The 16,142-nt window shown below is 42.5% G+C and overlaps 1 long non-coding RNA gene across 1 annotated transcript; it reads left to right on the top strand.

Annotated features, from left to right (window-relative positions):
- Positions 1-7,121: 7,121 nt before the first annotated feature.
- On the top strand, positions 7,122-15,559 carry LOC115482035. The gene is made up of 3 exons (XR_003944028.1): positions 7,122-7,207; positions 12,260-12,262; positions 15,549-15,559. It is a non-coding gene; the product is annotated as an uncharacterized LOC115482035 (long non-coding RNA).
- Positions 15,560-16,142: the final 583 nt, after the last annotated feature.

A 16,142-nucleotide genomic window follows, 5' to 3' on the forward strand; every position in this document is an offset into this window, starting at 1 on the left:
GGACTCGCAGTTGGCAAGATTCTGCTGTGAAACTGAAATGTGGTGTGGGGAGGGGGGGAATGGTCGTGTTTAGTGTTAGTGCTGACATATGTGCAGGGAGAGCCTGGCTGAAGTTCGGTGTCATGTTTGCTGTGTAAGGCCGACTGGCAGGGCCTGCTCCCTTCTTGCACCCCTCTCTGTCCGCCTTCTCCATATTTTTGGGTTTGATTCCCAGTTGCACGTTTTTGGTTACGTTTATAGTAAAAAATTCGGTTTTATGTTTACTCCTGCTTCTATACTGCCCTGAAACAAACAAACACAAAAAAAGACACCTCACTAGTTTGTGTGTGCAAGACTTTTGAATAATTAGGTTTTAAGTTACTTCCAGTGTTGAAATGTGGGACAGTGTGATTCACGGATACATCCGGGAAAGTTAGTGAGTCAGTGTTGCTCTGATTTAATGATCAGGAATATGGGAGCCCGAGGCTTTTTGCAAGAGATAATGTAAACGTTTTACAGAAAGGAGATGGGGGCATGGTTATGACTGGCAAATTTATGAAATAATTAGGTATGATATATTAGGTTTTAATGTTTTGGCTTATTAGCCAGATGTCCTATATGGAAACTGGCCTGATAAGTTCATTCTGTGTTTCCCTGCTCCTTACCCTCTCCCAAATAACTTTTGACCCATTCAACCCATTTTATATAATTTTATGACACATACAAAGTGCCCATCTCCCATTTTTTCTGTGTGTTTTCCTCTTCATCACTTTTGAATCATTTATCCAATTTCATATAATTTTTCTGATACACAAAGCACCCAGCTTCCACTTTTTATGTACCCTGGATTCCTCAAAAGCCATTTTCTTTCTCATAGGTATAGGGCAACAGAAGGTCAATACGTATCATGATGTCATCTAGCATGTTTTAAATTTGCTCTTGCCATTAGAGCGTTTGTGGTCACCAGCTGATGCCATTTCTTGTGGTGTTTCTTGTAGGGAAAAACTCTGTCTCTCAGGTGTGCTGATGTACTTATTACACAAAAGTCGTAATTGTCATAACACTGCAAATATCTGTACCAAAGGAGGAATGAAAGTAGTGATATAGTAAATGATGGCAGAAAATGATCAAACTGGCATGCAGTCTGCCCAGTTGTATCTTACCTAAACAAAAGTGAAAGAATCACAATACCGATACTAGTTCTAATCTTACCATGTTTGTTTTTAACCTGATTCTTCATCCCTTTTCCTATTACTGCCCTTCATATTGGTCCCAAGCATTCCCAGAATCTGTTAACAGACTGGTCTCTACCACCTGTACTGATAGGCCATTTCAGGCTTTATCTTTTTGATTTTTACAAGATCAGCACTATATGTCCCTCCAGTTGTTAACATCAAGCCGGCTCAGCCATCAAAACGTGCAAGGCTATTGTCCAAAACATTGGGCTCCCCAAGCTTATTGGTCATTTTATGTAGACTACGTTAACCTTCTTAAAAGCCTGATGTAGCAATACCTTGGTTATTAGTCGTAACCGCTGCTCTGTGTAAGTTACCCCAATGCCTTCTTAAAAGTTTGATGCAGTCAGGAAATGTTCACATGTTGCCTTTTATTTTAAAAAGCAGAAGAGGTTATTTTCAGGCAACATCTTTATTTTTGAATTTGGCTTCTGTGATTACATTGAAGTTCGGCTGTGCTCTTTGGTGTTACATAACAGAGAACTAGAAATAGGTCCATGATTTGGAGAAAAAAAAAAACACTTGCTTTGGGGAAGCAGGGCTGATGAGGTTTTGTTTGTTTTGCTTCTGGTTTTTTACTGAGGTTCATGAAGAGAGAAGACAAACAAGATATTTTCCTTCCGAAGTCTAACTGCTAAACTGGCTGAATGCAGCGATTATATGGGGAAAGAGAGGGATCTTCTGGAAATGGGAAATATTCTTGCAGTTGCATAAAGGTGGCTCTTTGCTCTGCATATTCAATAGTGTCTGTCGCCCGAGAAGAACAGTTCATAAATGAGAAAAGGTTATTTGTTCGTAATGTTGACCTTTTTGTCTTGGAAATAATTTTCACTGTTGGAGACAAAACTTGACTTGAGCTTTTCTAAAGCTGAACCACAGCTGGGGAAGAAATTTGAGAAATAATACCTCGGGGAGCTGGAGAGTGAAATAAGAAAATCAACAGGAGAAAATAAACTGTCACTGCCTTCAGGTGTTAATTGCGATGCTCTAGGACTTTGTCATGGTTATGTGGATCTAGATTAGTCTGTGCAAACAGATTTCAAAATACATATGTACATGTGTGACAGATTTCGAAATACACACATGTGACTCCTATTTTAAAGGTCCAACAAAACAGCTTTCAAGCTCACACAAGTGACATCTGTGTATTCTGGACAGCTTCTCATCTTTTCTGTTTTATGGTATTCTCTCTCTCTCTCATATATATAAAATAAGTACCTGTATTTAATATTGTAAACTACTTTGATTGTAACCATAGAAAGGTGGTATATCAAATCCCGTCCCTTTTCCCTTTCTCTGTATAAACACATATACATGTATACAAACACAATTTGCACAGTAGATACTTTTAATATAGAGTGAAAGAGCTGTACAGTCTCTGATGAAGATATCCTGCTAGTAAACACAAAGATAATAATTCTATAAACGGGCACCAAGATTTAGGCACCCCAGTTCCATGTGCTTATCAATCCTATAATGGCATCTCGGTGCCAAGATTCCGTTATAGAATATTAGCAGGCATAAGTGGGGCATTGGTGCACCTAATGTTATACCAAGTCAGTGAAAGCTGTAACTGTTGATGCCTAAGTGCGAGTTACTTATATTATTCTCAAAGTTATGTACAGATCTTCGCAATACATCCGTGACCTCTAATACTCCACCCATGTTTGTGCCCCCACGCACTAAACGATTTTGGCGTGTATTTTATAGCAGCACTTCTCAATCCAGTCAGGCTTTCAGGATATCTGCAATGAATAATGCATGAGAGAGATTTGCACGCAGTACCTCCTTGTCATGCAGATCTCTCGTGCGTATTCATTGTGGGTATCGTGAAAGCCTGACTAGCTGGGTGAGCCCCAAGGACTGGGTTGAGAAGTGCTGTGTTAGAGATGTGCCAGGCACTATTCTATAATTGCCAATTAGTGGCGCCAATCAAGTGCTATTACTCTATAACTGCTGTGCACAATTGGAGGTAAATTCTATAAGTGGCACTGAAAATGTTTCATTCTGAGCGCTATTCTATAAAGGGTATTACGTCCTTTAGAGAACAAGGCTTAACGCCAGCAATTATGCCTGCTAAAAGCAGGTGTAAATGTTGCTGCCTAAATTAGGGGCGGTTTGGCTAAATTCTGTATTTATGTGCATAAAATTTTAGAATGCCCCCCAAAATGTACATGCGTTAGGATTTATGTGCGGATCATTACAGAATACGATTCTCGTGTAAATCTTAGAGGGTGGAGAAGGGAATGGGACTTGATGTACTTCCTTTCTGTGGTTTTTACAAGTACATTCAAAGCGGTTTATACAGTATGCAGGTACTTATTTGTACCTGGGGCAACGGAGGGTTAAATGACTTGTCCAGAGTCACAAGGAGCTGCAGGGTGAATTGAACTCGGTTCCCCAGTGTCCAAGTCCACTGCACTAACCACTAGGCTACTCCTCCACTCCCAAGAGAAATTTGCAGCCCCGTAGTCAGCAGGATTTGAACCTGTGCGGGGAGACCCCAATAGGTTTCTAGTCCATCGCTTTAACCGCTCGGCCGTGACTACCACAGCGCCAATAATTGCTTGTTAGCTAGTTATTGGCGCTGATTGGCTTGTTCAGCAACTAAGTTGCGTGTGCAACTTTAATCACTGTTTATAGAATCCAGGGGTTGGCACCAGTTTATAGAATTGCTCTTAAAGCCTTTTCTTCTTTTGCTCCATGTTCTGCTTTTCAACTCACAAGATGCATAGTGCTTCCAGACTTAAGGAATGTTTGGAATAACTTTTGTTTGTAATCTCCACATAGATTGATTTGTAATAGTTTGATAGTAAATGTTGACATTTGTGTGTTTGTGCTACATTTGTCCAGTTAGGATTGTGTTGCTTTAGATAGGGGATAAAAATGTTGGGATAGTGAGAGAAGAATTGTTTTAACACTTTTACTGGTTGTGAGTTCCCATGGAACTGTGAGAGAGTAATGACAATGACTGAGAATCCTAAACTGCTCCCCAGCCCAGGTGAAATTCTGGGTTATATTCTAAAAAAAAGGTCACAAACTTTGAGTTACCACAACTTCCTTAGAGAGCATGTTTAGAAATAATTCTAGTTACAGCTATTTGAAGAAAAAAAAGTTATAATTCCTTAATAGCTAAACTTCAAGAGAATGTTTTCTTTTACCTGGCAGTTTCCTTTTATTCCTTAAGGTTTCTGTCTTAATTGGAACCAAGGCTGAGATCTGGTACTATAAACTTCTATTTGTCACTACCCAGATTTTCCCCCTATTTTATATTCTTTCCTAATTTATTTAGTCTGGTTATTTCAGTGATGGTCCTCAGCCTTGGGGGCCATGTACCTGGACTCAAATCAGAATTCTGTAATCATTTGGATAAAGAATAATGAATTTGATATGCTGCCTTTCTGTAGGTATAACCAAAGCGGTTTATATATTATATTTCACTGCTAGGTGTTGCAGTCGCTCGGCGAGTATGATCTCACCTCCTTTCCTCTCAGGGGCTCTTACTGCTGCATCAGAGCATCCCCAGACCCAGTTGGCCTGTAGCCTGGAAGACCTGAGCTGGGAATTAAACCTAGGTCCCTTTGCATGGCACTACACAGTGCTGTCACAGAGCCACTGGGTCTGTCCACAGAATATTGATTCTGAAAGCCCAAAGACTTGTTTACCAAAATTTGCTTGATTGCAATTTGTAAGGAAAATGACGTGAAGAAAGTTTACAATACTAACAACATAAACCGCACAGAAAGAGGGGTGGGGAGAAGCATGTCCCGGGACTCGGACACAGAGTGTAATTCTAATATGAACATAAGAAAGGGGCCTACTTTCCTTCATAGAATGGGTGCCTAAATATAGATGCAGTGTTATAGAATTACTCCCCCACCACCACCACCGCCACCAGTGCCTGCTGGAAAAGCCAAGTTGTGAGATCGGTTCTGAATCTGGCCTGAGGGTTCAGTTTTTAATGAAAGGGGTAGTTGATGTCACAAAGTTGGAGCTAGAGAAGCAAAAGTGGCCAGGTGAGTACGTTCTTAGACAAATGGAAAGAGAGGATGGTACTGAAATGAGCAGAGGGGGTGCATAGGGGGAGTAAAGCAGCAGCCAGTGTACCAAACAGAACTGTTTTTCAGAGTGGGTGGTATATCAAGTATATATTAAACATAAAATATAATTTAGCTGATCTGTGTGCAGTACGCAAAAGTTGAGAAGCAGCATTTTAAAGTGCAATTGAAAAACACCTGGAAGCCAGTGAACTAAATTAAGGAGTAGAGAGACCTGGCTAGACCTTAACACTTTTGTGCAGCATTTTGATGACTGTGTTCTGCAGAAGCTGAAGTCTTTTTCAGGAAATGTGGGGTAGCCTGAGGCAATGGAAGATGAAATAGTCCAGATGGCTGATAACCAGAGAAAGAAGCAAATGTTTGATAAAGGAAGGATAAGACTGAGTGAATTTTACGTAGAACAAGGAAGGAGGTCCTCATAATTGAAGATATCCGGGCTTTGATGGAGAGTTATGAGTTGAGTAGAAAGCCAAGGGAACATGCAGAATCCAGAAGACAATGAGACTGTCCTAGGATTAGGGAAGCTGGCACTGCATCCCATGGTTTTCATTAAAACCAAACAGCCTCACACTTTGGGATGTTACGTCTGTGTTGTTGTAACCAAGCGGTTATAGCATCAAGTCAAGTGTTGAGAGAACCAAAATCTGGTGTAGAAGGATCATTAGAGAAAACTAGTTGAATGTTGTCAGCATGTACGTATGTCAGCATGTACATAGAGATTGACACCCAAAGACTGGATTACTGTAACTAAAGGAGAGAGAAACATATTAAATAGTTTTGGAGCCAGCACTGAACAGTTCAGTACTCCATAAGTAGAAAATGATACGGGGATAGGGACATGCGGTTAACATCGGGGATGGGGACAGAGCTTGTGGGGACGGGACAAACTTTGTTCCTGTGTCATTCTCTAAAAGCTTGAGACTAGCTTTAAACAGGCTGTTCCAACTAGATGGAACAGCTATAAAATGCTAGTATCAATATATAAAAACTTAACATATCTTAGATAACTGGCGACTGAATTCAATGATAAAAAAACTGCAGAAGCTGATTTTAGATTTAAATGAAGCACTGTTAAATGACATCATTTGTGCCCTGTTTGCCTTTGATGTGGCAAAGAGTCTTGTCTGCTGATCGGACACCTACCATTTGTAATGTCCTTCCAACACATGCAAGATGCCTAGGCATCTTACTGTTACTGCAACAGATTCGTCCGTTGTTGGCATCAAGGAGCATTTCCAACACTTGATTGACACTTATTTTTCTGATGCCGCACAGTGTTGGTTGTCTTCTACACTCACATCTGAAAGACAATCCAATTATCTTCCCAGATGATGTAAAAACATAAGCAGCCGAACTTTGAGAAGGTTGTACCAAAACCAGATCGAAATAGAAGACTCAAGACCATCTACATCAACAGCTCAGGGTCCTTCACAATCCACATTCCCAGAAAGTGACACATTTGTGGAAGAGCCCCCCTCCAGAAGAATAAAAATGGATGTTAGCAGTTTTATGAGCGACTTTTATGGAACAATGCCCCCTTTGAAGGCTGTTGTTTATGAATTGGATAGTTATTTGTCTTTGATGCAGACGACGATATTACTTTTTGGGGAAAAAAACAATCAAAAGTACTGGCCAAAACTTGCATGGGGGATCCTGTGGATTCCTGCTACCAGCACATATTCTGAGAGGGCATTTTCTATTGTGGGAAGGACTGTGGAAGACAGGAGAGGTAGACTGAATTCTGAGATTGTTGATGAGTTATTATTTATCCACACATTAAAAAAATCATAACAGTGCTTCTTAGGGCAAATTTCTCCCCCACTAGGGCATAGAAAGCGAGTTGAATTTTGTCCCCCTGGTCATTTTAACAAGGTGGATTAGGGTTCTTTGGGGTAATAGAAGTCAGATATTGTTGGAGTTGGAAGGATAGAGGGTGTTTGTGGTGGTTATTTCAGTTGCTCATTGTTACTATTGTTTTCTGTTTGTGATTTATAAAAAGTTGTTATTCCTATACTTTAATAAAAAAGATTTAAATATAAAATCATAATTGTTCAAGGCTTGAGCAGATGAGGACAGAGCTGATGGGGCATGATGGGATCAAACTTTGTCCACGTGCCATTCTCTATCCATAAGACAAAGACTGAGGGAGGGTGAGCAGCCAAAAAATGAAAATAAAAAGGTTGATTAGGAGTGAATGGAACCAGTTAAGGTTGGTTCTGGAGATGCCCAATTCCTGTACACGAAATCAAAAGCTGTGGAGAGACCAATGAATGCCAAAATAAGGACTTTAACCACATCAAGGTTAAGGCATATCTCGTTTACAAGTGCAGTGCATTTACCTTAGGTGCAATCTGGTTGATGGGGATGAAGGGCATTTATTTATTTACTAGTAAAAAAGGCCCGTTTCTTACAGAAATGAAACGGGCGCTAGCAAGGTTTTCCTCGGAGAGTGTGTTTGACAGTGACTGTGTGTGACAGTCTCCTCTGTCCCCTGCCCCCTCTCCAGCCACACAGCGATTCTTCTGTCTCCCCTGCTCCCCCTCCAGACACCCAGCGATTCTCCTCTCTCCCCTGCCCCCCCCCCCCTCCCAGGCACCCACTGTGTCTCCGTCGCTCCTTTGAAAGCCCTGCCCGTCTGTAGCCTTCCCTTCGAGTTCGTTCCCTCTGAGTCCCACCATCTGACGTCATTTCCTCTTTCCGCGAGGGCAGGACTCTGAGGGAATGAACTGGAAGGGAAGACTACAGATGGGCAGGGCTTTCAAAGGAGCGACGGAGACTCGGTGTGTGCCTGGAGGTGGGGGCAGGGGAGAGGAGAATCGCTGGGTGGCAATGACGGACCGGGCAGGCGGGTTGGGTGTTTTTTTTTTTACAGACCGTTGATTGGTTCCTCGTTCTTGTGACATTGCGGGACAGTGAGAGCCAATGAAAAGCTGAGTTACAGACTTACGAACCCTACAGTGCCACAGAGTCAGCTTCAGAACATTGGAGGTACTTTTTATTATGTAGGATTAGGATTTATTTACCGCCTTTTTGAAGGAGTTCACTCAAGGCGGTGTACAGTAAGAATAGATCAAACATGAGCAATAGGCAATTAGAGCACTAAAAATATTCGAAAACAATACAAAGTATGGCATGGTATACTAGCAATGTCAACACAATACGTAATAGAACTTGTTTTCTCAAGGAGAGAAACTCTATGAAGGTAAACCTTTGAGAATTTTAGAAGTGAATGGGGCTGTAATGCCTAATAACCACAGGGTTGAAAGAGGATTTCTTCAGGAGTGGTCTAATCAAAAATTTTCCACGGTTCAGGGAAGCTCCAAGAGCAAAGAATGTTTTGCATTATAAGAATAAAGGAGATAAGGGACTAAAGAGTGGAGGAGTGGCATAGTGGTTGGGGTGGTGGACTTTGGTCCTGGGGAACTGAGGAACTGAGTTCAATTCCCACTTCAGGCACAGGCAGCTCCTTGTGACTCTGGGCAAGTCACTTAACCCTCCATTGCCCCATGTAAGCCGCATTGAGCCTGCCATGAGTGGGAAAGTGCCAAAAATAAAATAGATACTATTGGAGGTTCTACATGGAATGTTGCTACTATTGGAGATTCTACATGGAATGTTGCTATTCCACTAGCAACATTCCATGTAGAAGGCTGCGCAGGCTTCTGTTTCTGTGAGTCTGACGTCATACTTGCAGGACGTCAGACTCACAGAAGCAGAAGCCTGCGCGGCCACATTGGTGATCCTCAAGGGCCGACCTCTACATGGAATGTTGCTAGTGGAATAGCAACATTCCATGTAGAATCTCAAATAGTAGCAACAGTGGAGGAGTGGCCTAGTGGTTAGGGTGGTGGACTTTGGTCCTGGGGAACTGAGGAACTGAGTTCAATTCCCACTTCAGGCACAGGCAGATCTGCGTGAAACTATGGATGATTGTGCGTGGTGGAAACCTTAATGGTGGTGGTCACAGTGTCCAATGCAATACTCAGAATGTCATGCCAAGTGGTGGTTGGTGCAGACAATGGGAGATCCTTTAGACCAGAAGGGAATTTTTGGGCTTTGGTTGAGATTCTCACAATGTAATCACCTGGAAATCCCGGATAAGGAACTGTGGGAGGACAAAACGGAGAGATGAAAGCTAAGGAAAATGTGATTTGACCGGGAGAGGGTCAAAGAGGAAATCCTGTCTGCATTATCCAAAACTGTAAACAAAGAAAAAAAAACCCAAACTTAAATTCAAGGTATGATGAGCCTGGTGGGGTAGCAAAATAAACTAGAGAAAGTCCAAGAGATTCCAAATGTGCAAAAAAAAACTCCAGCTCATCAGTTTTCTGTAGATTGTCTACTCAGATATTGAAGTTATTGAGGATAATTAGATCCTGAAAACAAGGCATTTGGGAAGTGAGATTATCGAGAGAGGCCACAGTTGATTCAGGAGGATGATAAACAGGGCTTTTTTTGAGGGGGTACTTGGGGGTACTGAGTACCGGCACCTTTTCCATTGTCTGGTAAAATTGACCCATGGTCCCCACGTTTTAATGAAAGAGCTCAGGCTCTACACACCAATTCTGCCTTGTCATAGATTCTCTGACTAGTAGCAGGGGGCAGTGGCATTCCTAGGGGGGCGGCGCCCCGCCCCCGGGTGCAGCACCCCCCCCCCCGATGCAGCGCGGGCGCCCCCCCCCCCGGGTGCACGCCTCTGGGGGGGGTGCCGCAGCGCGCGCCTGCTCAGAGTTCCCTGACTTTGCGCGTTCGCTGCAGCTCCCTCTGACCCGGAACAGGAAGTAACCTGTTCCAGGGCAGAGGGAGCTGCAGCGAACACGCGAACTCAGAGCAGGCGCGCGCCGCGGCACCCCCTAGCGGCGTGCACCCGGGGCGGACCGCCCCCACCGCCCCCCCTTGGTACAGGGGGCCTGGCTATTGTGGGGTGGGTCCCTCAGTGATCACTCCCACCCCTGAAGAGTGGCCTGCCATTTGAGTACCGGCACCTTTTTCGCTAGAAAATATGCACTGATGATAAATGACAAGAATTGTGACAAAAGGTCTGATGTTGAGATGGACTAGCAAGCTTTCAGAAAAAGATAGCTAAGGAATTATATGAGCAGAGAGAAAAGAAGTCAGTTTGAGAACAATAAGACCACACTGCTAGCGCATTTGTCAAACACTGGCTGCAGCGTTTAAATCTATTCTGTATATTCAGTATGATTCTCTCTCTCTCTAATTTTATAAACTTGCATGCACAGTTTTATGCCTAATGCACAAGTTGCATGTGTAAGTTATAGAATAATCAAACAGGCTAATTTTGGCTAATGTAAATTAAGTTGCTTAGATCATATTCCATAAACCATAGAAATAGTTCTCCCGCAATCTCAAAACATTTATTGATAGACGTAAATATTAGGTATGGACCATCAGCAGTGCTGTTCCCGAGTTGACTCTAGGGACTCCCAATACACCTTATGTCATCATTGGTCCTGTTAATTTCTCATATCTTCAATCTTTTTATTCATTCACCGTATCGAAACATTTTTTGGAATTATTTTTCAACTTGATATATAAAAATATTAAGCACATCTTCATAAGTAAGTTTTTAAAGGGAATCGGTGTTGACGCAAATTCATGTTTCGCTAGATAGCTGAAAATAGTAGGGGAATTTACGCACCAGTCTGGAGTATGGTGAAAAGGGAAAACTTTGAAACAGCTATCTTTCAGGTGTGCCTGGTGCATATGCACATGAGCTGAGTTTATCCTGAAACTCTTCTGTGCATGCACCAAGCACATTCTGCCCCTTGCTTTCGCTTTTACAGCATGCATATAATTTGGATATCATTTCCTTTGAGCATTGTTGAACTAGGTCTCTGTGCTGTTCCAGCAGTATGGTTTCTGTGCTGTTCGCTTACCGTGGGAGTTCTGAGCATCAGCCCATAGGAGCATTATATAGTCTTACACCCTCATCCAGTCACAGGGATAACAGAAACTGAGTTGTCAATCCCTTGGAGCATTCAGAAGTCCAGTAACCTCATTTAGACAAGAGACACACATTACCTAGGATCTGGGTGCACTGTATAGCCCTGTGACCTCATGTATTTCCCAAATGTTGCTTTATTTTTTCACTCAGTTTATTGGACTTACCAGAAGCTGGTTCCCTAATGAATAACAAAACGTTCCAAGTTTTGTGCTAAGTAGAGATGTGGTGGTTTTTGTTTGTTTGTTTGTTTCCTTTTTTGGCATTTAATACAGAAATTAAATAATAGGTTCCATTTTTATCTCTCTCTTTGGAATTGGCTAGCCAGTTAGCCAGTCTGAAGTTCATGTCCTTAGCTTGCCAACATTTCCGTTTGTCCTCTACCGGTTCTCATAAATTTTGCAATCTAATTGTGTCGGATTTTACTTCATTTGCATTTTGTTTAAACAGGGTGTTGACATTAGTAAACTGCTTGTGTACAGTAAGGTGCCTGTATCCTAGGACATTCAGCACTGAAGCGGCATCAAACAGCAACGTTATGTCTGTGGTGAACAAGTCCAGTTATTCCAACCTCAATGGTTATTGCTCTCCTGAGAGATAACATTGTATTCTGAGAGACTGCTGGCATAGTTCTGGCCAAGATAAGGTCTGAAGTAGCCCCAGGATAGCTCTGTGAAAGATCCTTTTAAGCATGGTGAGTTCCTATGTTTTAAAATATTACTCTCTCTCTCTCTAGTTCCCTTCTTTCAGAGAGTTATCTCAGATTCTGGCAGTAACTGTCAAGTGCTGAGAAGTCTTTATTCCTTCTTATACTCTGTTTCCCTCCTTTAGGGTTTTTTTTTCTTTTCTTTTTTCTCTTCCTTCTGTTTTTTAAATGTCTTTCCTTTTCTCTGTCTTACTGTATTTTTCCATGTGTCTAGCCTTAAAGACTTTTCTTGGAGTGGGTTGGGGGAGAGGGAGCAATGTTTCCAGATGGGTTAGTTTTGCGCATATCATAACAGTAATGAACCTCATCCTTAAGTCAGGGCGTGTGGAGTATGATCTCAGTCTCTCAAATTTACTTCTAACACCCTACTGTTTGCTTTGTACTAAAAGCTTCTTTCAGGAGGTAGTAGGATATGATGTATGGGCAGCTTATTAAGATGTGCTTTTAATGAGGCATGTGGTACCTAGTACAGCTGAGGATACTTTTGTATCTTTCTGCCAGGGTTTCCTTGGTCTCGCCCTTTATCCTATATAATAAAACTCACCCTCAACGTTCTGAGGACACTGACGTCACTGCAGCCAAGCCACTGACGTCACTTTCGTCATGAAGGGTTCGTGGTGGTGAAGCCACCGAAAGCACCACGTCTCTGGGCCCCGCCCTCGCGTCAAACGTGATGACGTCGAGGGTGGAGCAATGGCGTCACGCATCGAGGGCGGAGCAATGGCGTCTGTGGCTTCAGAACCAAGAGGCTCACGAAGGTGCGTTCACGAGGTCCGGAGCAATGGCGTCAGTGGCTTCAGAACGACGAACGGGTGGGTAGAGAGGGAGGGGGGGTGTTGGGGACGAAAACCTTGCTAGTGCCCGTTTCATTTGCTCCAGAAACGGGCCTTTTTTACTAGTCTCTTTATATTTGAGAATTTGATGTCTGAGCTTCTCTGTGTGTTGGGAGTTGTTTCTATGTTTGTTGATGTGATGACATGCTTCCATTTTCTCTGGGTTTGATACTCATCTCCTAAGATGCTCACTAGTCTGTTTTCTGACCATATACTCAGGAGTGAAGTAGATGGAGGGGGAAAATTTGATATAAAAGGGTAGTCAAAGTAGAACACTAACCTATTAAGTTTTATACTCGGGGCTATTGCAGGGGTGAGGAAGAAGGGAACCTGTCCTGAGCACCATGCCACCCCTTCCAGTTAGTCTGCAGTTGTGTGAGTACAGAAACCTAGAAGGGAAACACACACTATACTAGAAAAAGCAACCTGTAAAACATGGAGGAAAAAGCCTCACAACCCTGTCTGGAGCACAAACTTTATCTCCGAGACTGGATAGGGTGATGACCTCATGAGCTAAAAAAAAAAAAAAAAAACCTCTTATCTCTACAGGTACTTTAACAAATAACAATGTTTTAAAGTTGTCATTAAAGCAAAAAAAAAAAAAAAATTATTTTGGTCCCACCGATGGTGGCCAGCTTTTCACTTGTAGCTGCTTATGCTTATAGCTGCATGAGGGTAGAACAGAACCAGACATCAGTGCAAACTTGAACACCTCCATGCTCCAAGGCTACAAGTGAAATGCTAGCCACAACCAGTAGGACCGAGATAATTTTTTTTTTTTGCTTTAATGAGAGCTTTAAAATTGTTATTTGTTAAAGTGCCTTAACTTGTGTCTACCAGTGGAGGTAGGAGGGTATTTTTTAGCCGTGGAGCACCATATATTCACCAATACAAACCCCCCCACCCCAAACAAAAATGTGTACAACAATCTAGCTGGCAGGTGAACTAAACACCCACTATATTAGAAAAAGCAACCCATAAAACATGGAGGAAAAAGCCTCAGAACCCCGTTGAGGCTTGTAGTTATGCTCCAGACGGGGTTCTGAGGCTTTTTCCTCCATGTTTTATGGATTGCTTTTTCTAGTATAGCGTAAATTTAGTTCACCTTCTAGATTCTTTACACACGTTTTTGTGGGGTTTTTTTTTTTGTATTTGTGCTGTGATAACATCTGCCTAAATCTGTGTAGGGGTCCTGTGTCTCTATTACGGCAATGGAACAGATACTTGGTATTTAGAGCTGTATTGGAAATGTTCAAAGGCATGGCTTGAGGGTAAAGATATATCTATTAGTTTCAGCAGACCCATGGTTTGGGGCAGTCAGGAGGTTGTAGATAAGAGCGGAACTTGGGCTTTAAAGGAGTACTCTGCAATCCAGCTAGTGAAGTGATAACAAGCTTTTGCCCTATCAAGGAAATGAATCTAAGAACTGCATTCTAACTCTGTTTTTTCCATGTTTGGCATTTCCATTTTAATTCCCTTTTCCTTTTGTAAGTCTTGAAGGTGTAAAGAAGTTCCACTGAAAAAAACTAAGAAAAAGTACCTGGACCCCTGAACCTTATTTACATATCCCAGCAGTACAGATCTGTTCAGTAAAAATCTGAGCAGTGGAAATAGTTAGAAAGGGGCTAGTTTTAGGAAAGAATTGATCACCAGTGATGAAATGATGGCAAAAAAGCAATTGATCCATCAAGACATCGTGTACAAATTAAGATGTTACATGACAAGGATGGTAGGCAGCTGGTTTGTAGCTTCATGCCCTGTTTGGTGTTTTGTCTGTACACCTGTGGTACAGAAGTGATGCAGGGACCTGTGTGTAATGTCCATTGAGACTGATATGCTGGAAACTCAGAACCTGGAGGCTGCTTGCTTCTCCCTTGTGGGCGTCATTTGCTCCATAAGTGTCTTCATCCCTGCAGCATGGCAGTATTCTCGGCACACAGCCACGTCTTAAGGGAGGTTGGCACCTGTTCTAGACACCGACCTTTGTTTCTTAGCACGGTTAACAGATTTAGGAGGGCTATTGGCGTTCAGGCGTAAAGAATAAATGATTCAAAATGTCCATCACAAAGGATTTATCTCTTTATCCGTCAAACACTTCTTATTTTTGTTTGTTGCATGCAGATTAGTTTAACCAGAGCCACCGGTTTCCTGTGTCAGATTTTTCAAGATTTTGTGATGAGAGTTTGCAAAATATGTGGCAGATTTTTAAAATATCTATGGCAACTGTATGGGACATTTTCATCAATTGACATATTCGAGTGTTTGGGGGTTCTATTTTCTTTATAAAAAAAAGGTTTCTGGCATTACTTATATGCCCCATTAACAGAGGCATACAGAGTATAGAAAACCAAATCTCAGAAAGCTAAGAGAACAGTGAGCGCTACCTTAGTCTAATATAACCATGTTGTTCAGATTTATGTAATGTGAATCCAACCCCCACCCCCACCCCTCAAAAGAAAAATGGTCCGACTCAGGTGGTGTTCTTTACGCCCGAGTCAAACAAACAACAAACAACAATCAAAATTAAAATAAAATAAAACTGTAACAGGACCCTCTAGATCAATAATTAAGAATCCAGCTGTGTGCACGATGGGGTATCCCTCTCCTAAGTGGTTCCCAAACCTTTTGAAACATGCCTCAGTACTTTATTTGATCCTTTTCTTCTGAGGGAAAAAGGATTTAAGTGATTGGTGCTGAGCAGGGGGATAGAGAATAGGGGGTGGAGAAGGCAACTTGGGAATGGGGACAGAGGGGAGAATCTCAGTAGAGGACGAGGGGAATGGAGAGAGGATCGCAGGCAAGAAACGTGGAAAGTTGGGATGGAGGGCAGTGCCTGCGTTAGGGGTGAGTAAACAGAGCAATTGCCATGAACCTCCCATGTTACAAGGGGCCCAAAACCTATCTGAATTTGAAAGAGGGATGGCTTGGAAGCAAGCTTTGGGGGGCCACCTCCCTAGTTTCTGCCCTGGGCCTCATCATGTCTAGCACCGGCCCTGATGGAGGGGAAGAAGGAGGAGAGGGTATGAAGGATTAGGTATAGGGGAAGGAGAAGGATTAGGGATTAGATCTAGGAGGAGAAACCACATGTTCACAACAGTCAGGACAGAAGCATAGAGGGAGGATGCAGCCTGAAGTGCCACACTGTTGTCAGGTTTGGGCCACAACACATCACCCCTGGAGAGAGAGAGGGTAGCCATTGCTGCCAGTCCAACCACTCCAGTCTTTTGTCTCCATGGGGCATGCTGTAGAAAAGACCAGATTTTTCAACCCTGGCTGTGGAATTGTGGGAGGTTTGGGGCCCTGAGTTTAACCGCGGGGCATTAAGTTCAAGACTGGTTATTTTCCAGAGCATTTGGTTGATGGTTGAGT

This window comes from Microcaecilia unicolor, chromosome 12 (assembly GCF_901765095.1).
Source record: "Microcaecilia unicolor chromosome 12, aMicUni1.1, whole genome shotgun sequence".
Lineage (NCBI taxonomy): Eukaryota > Metazoa > Chordata > Amphibia > Gymnophiona > Siphonopidae > Microcaecilia > Microcaecilia unicolor.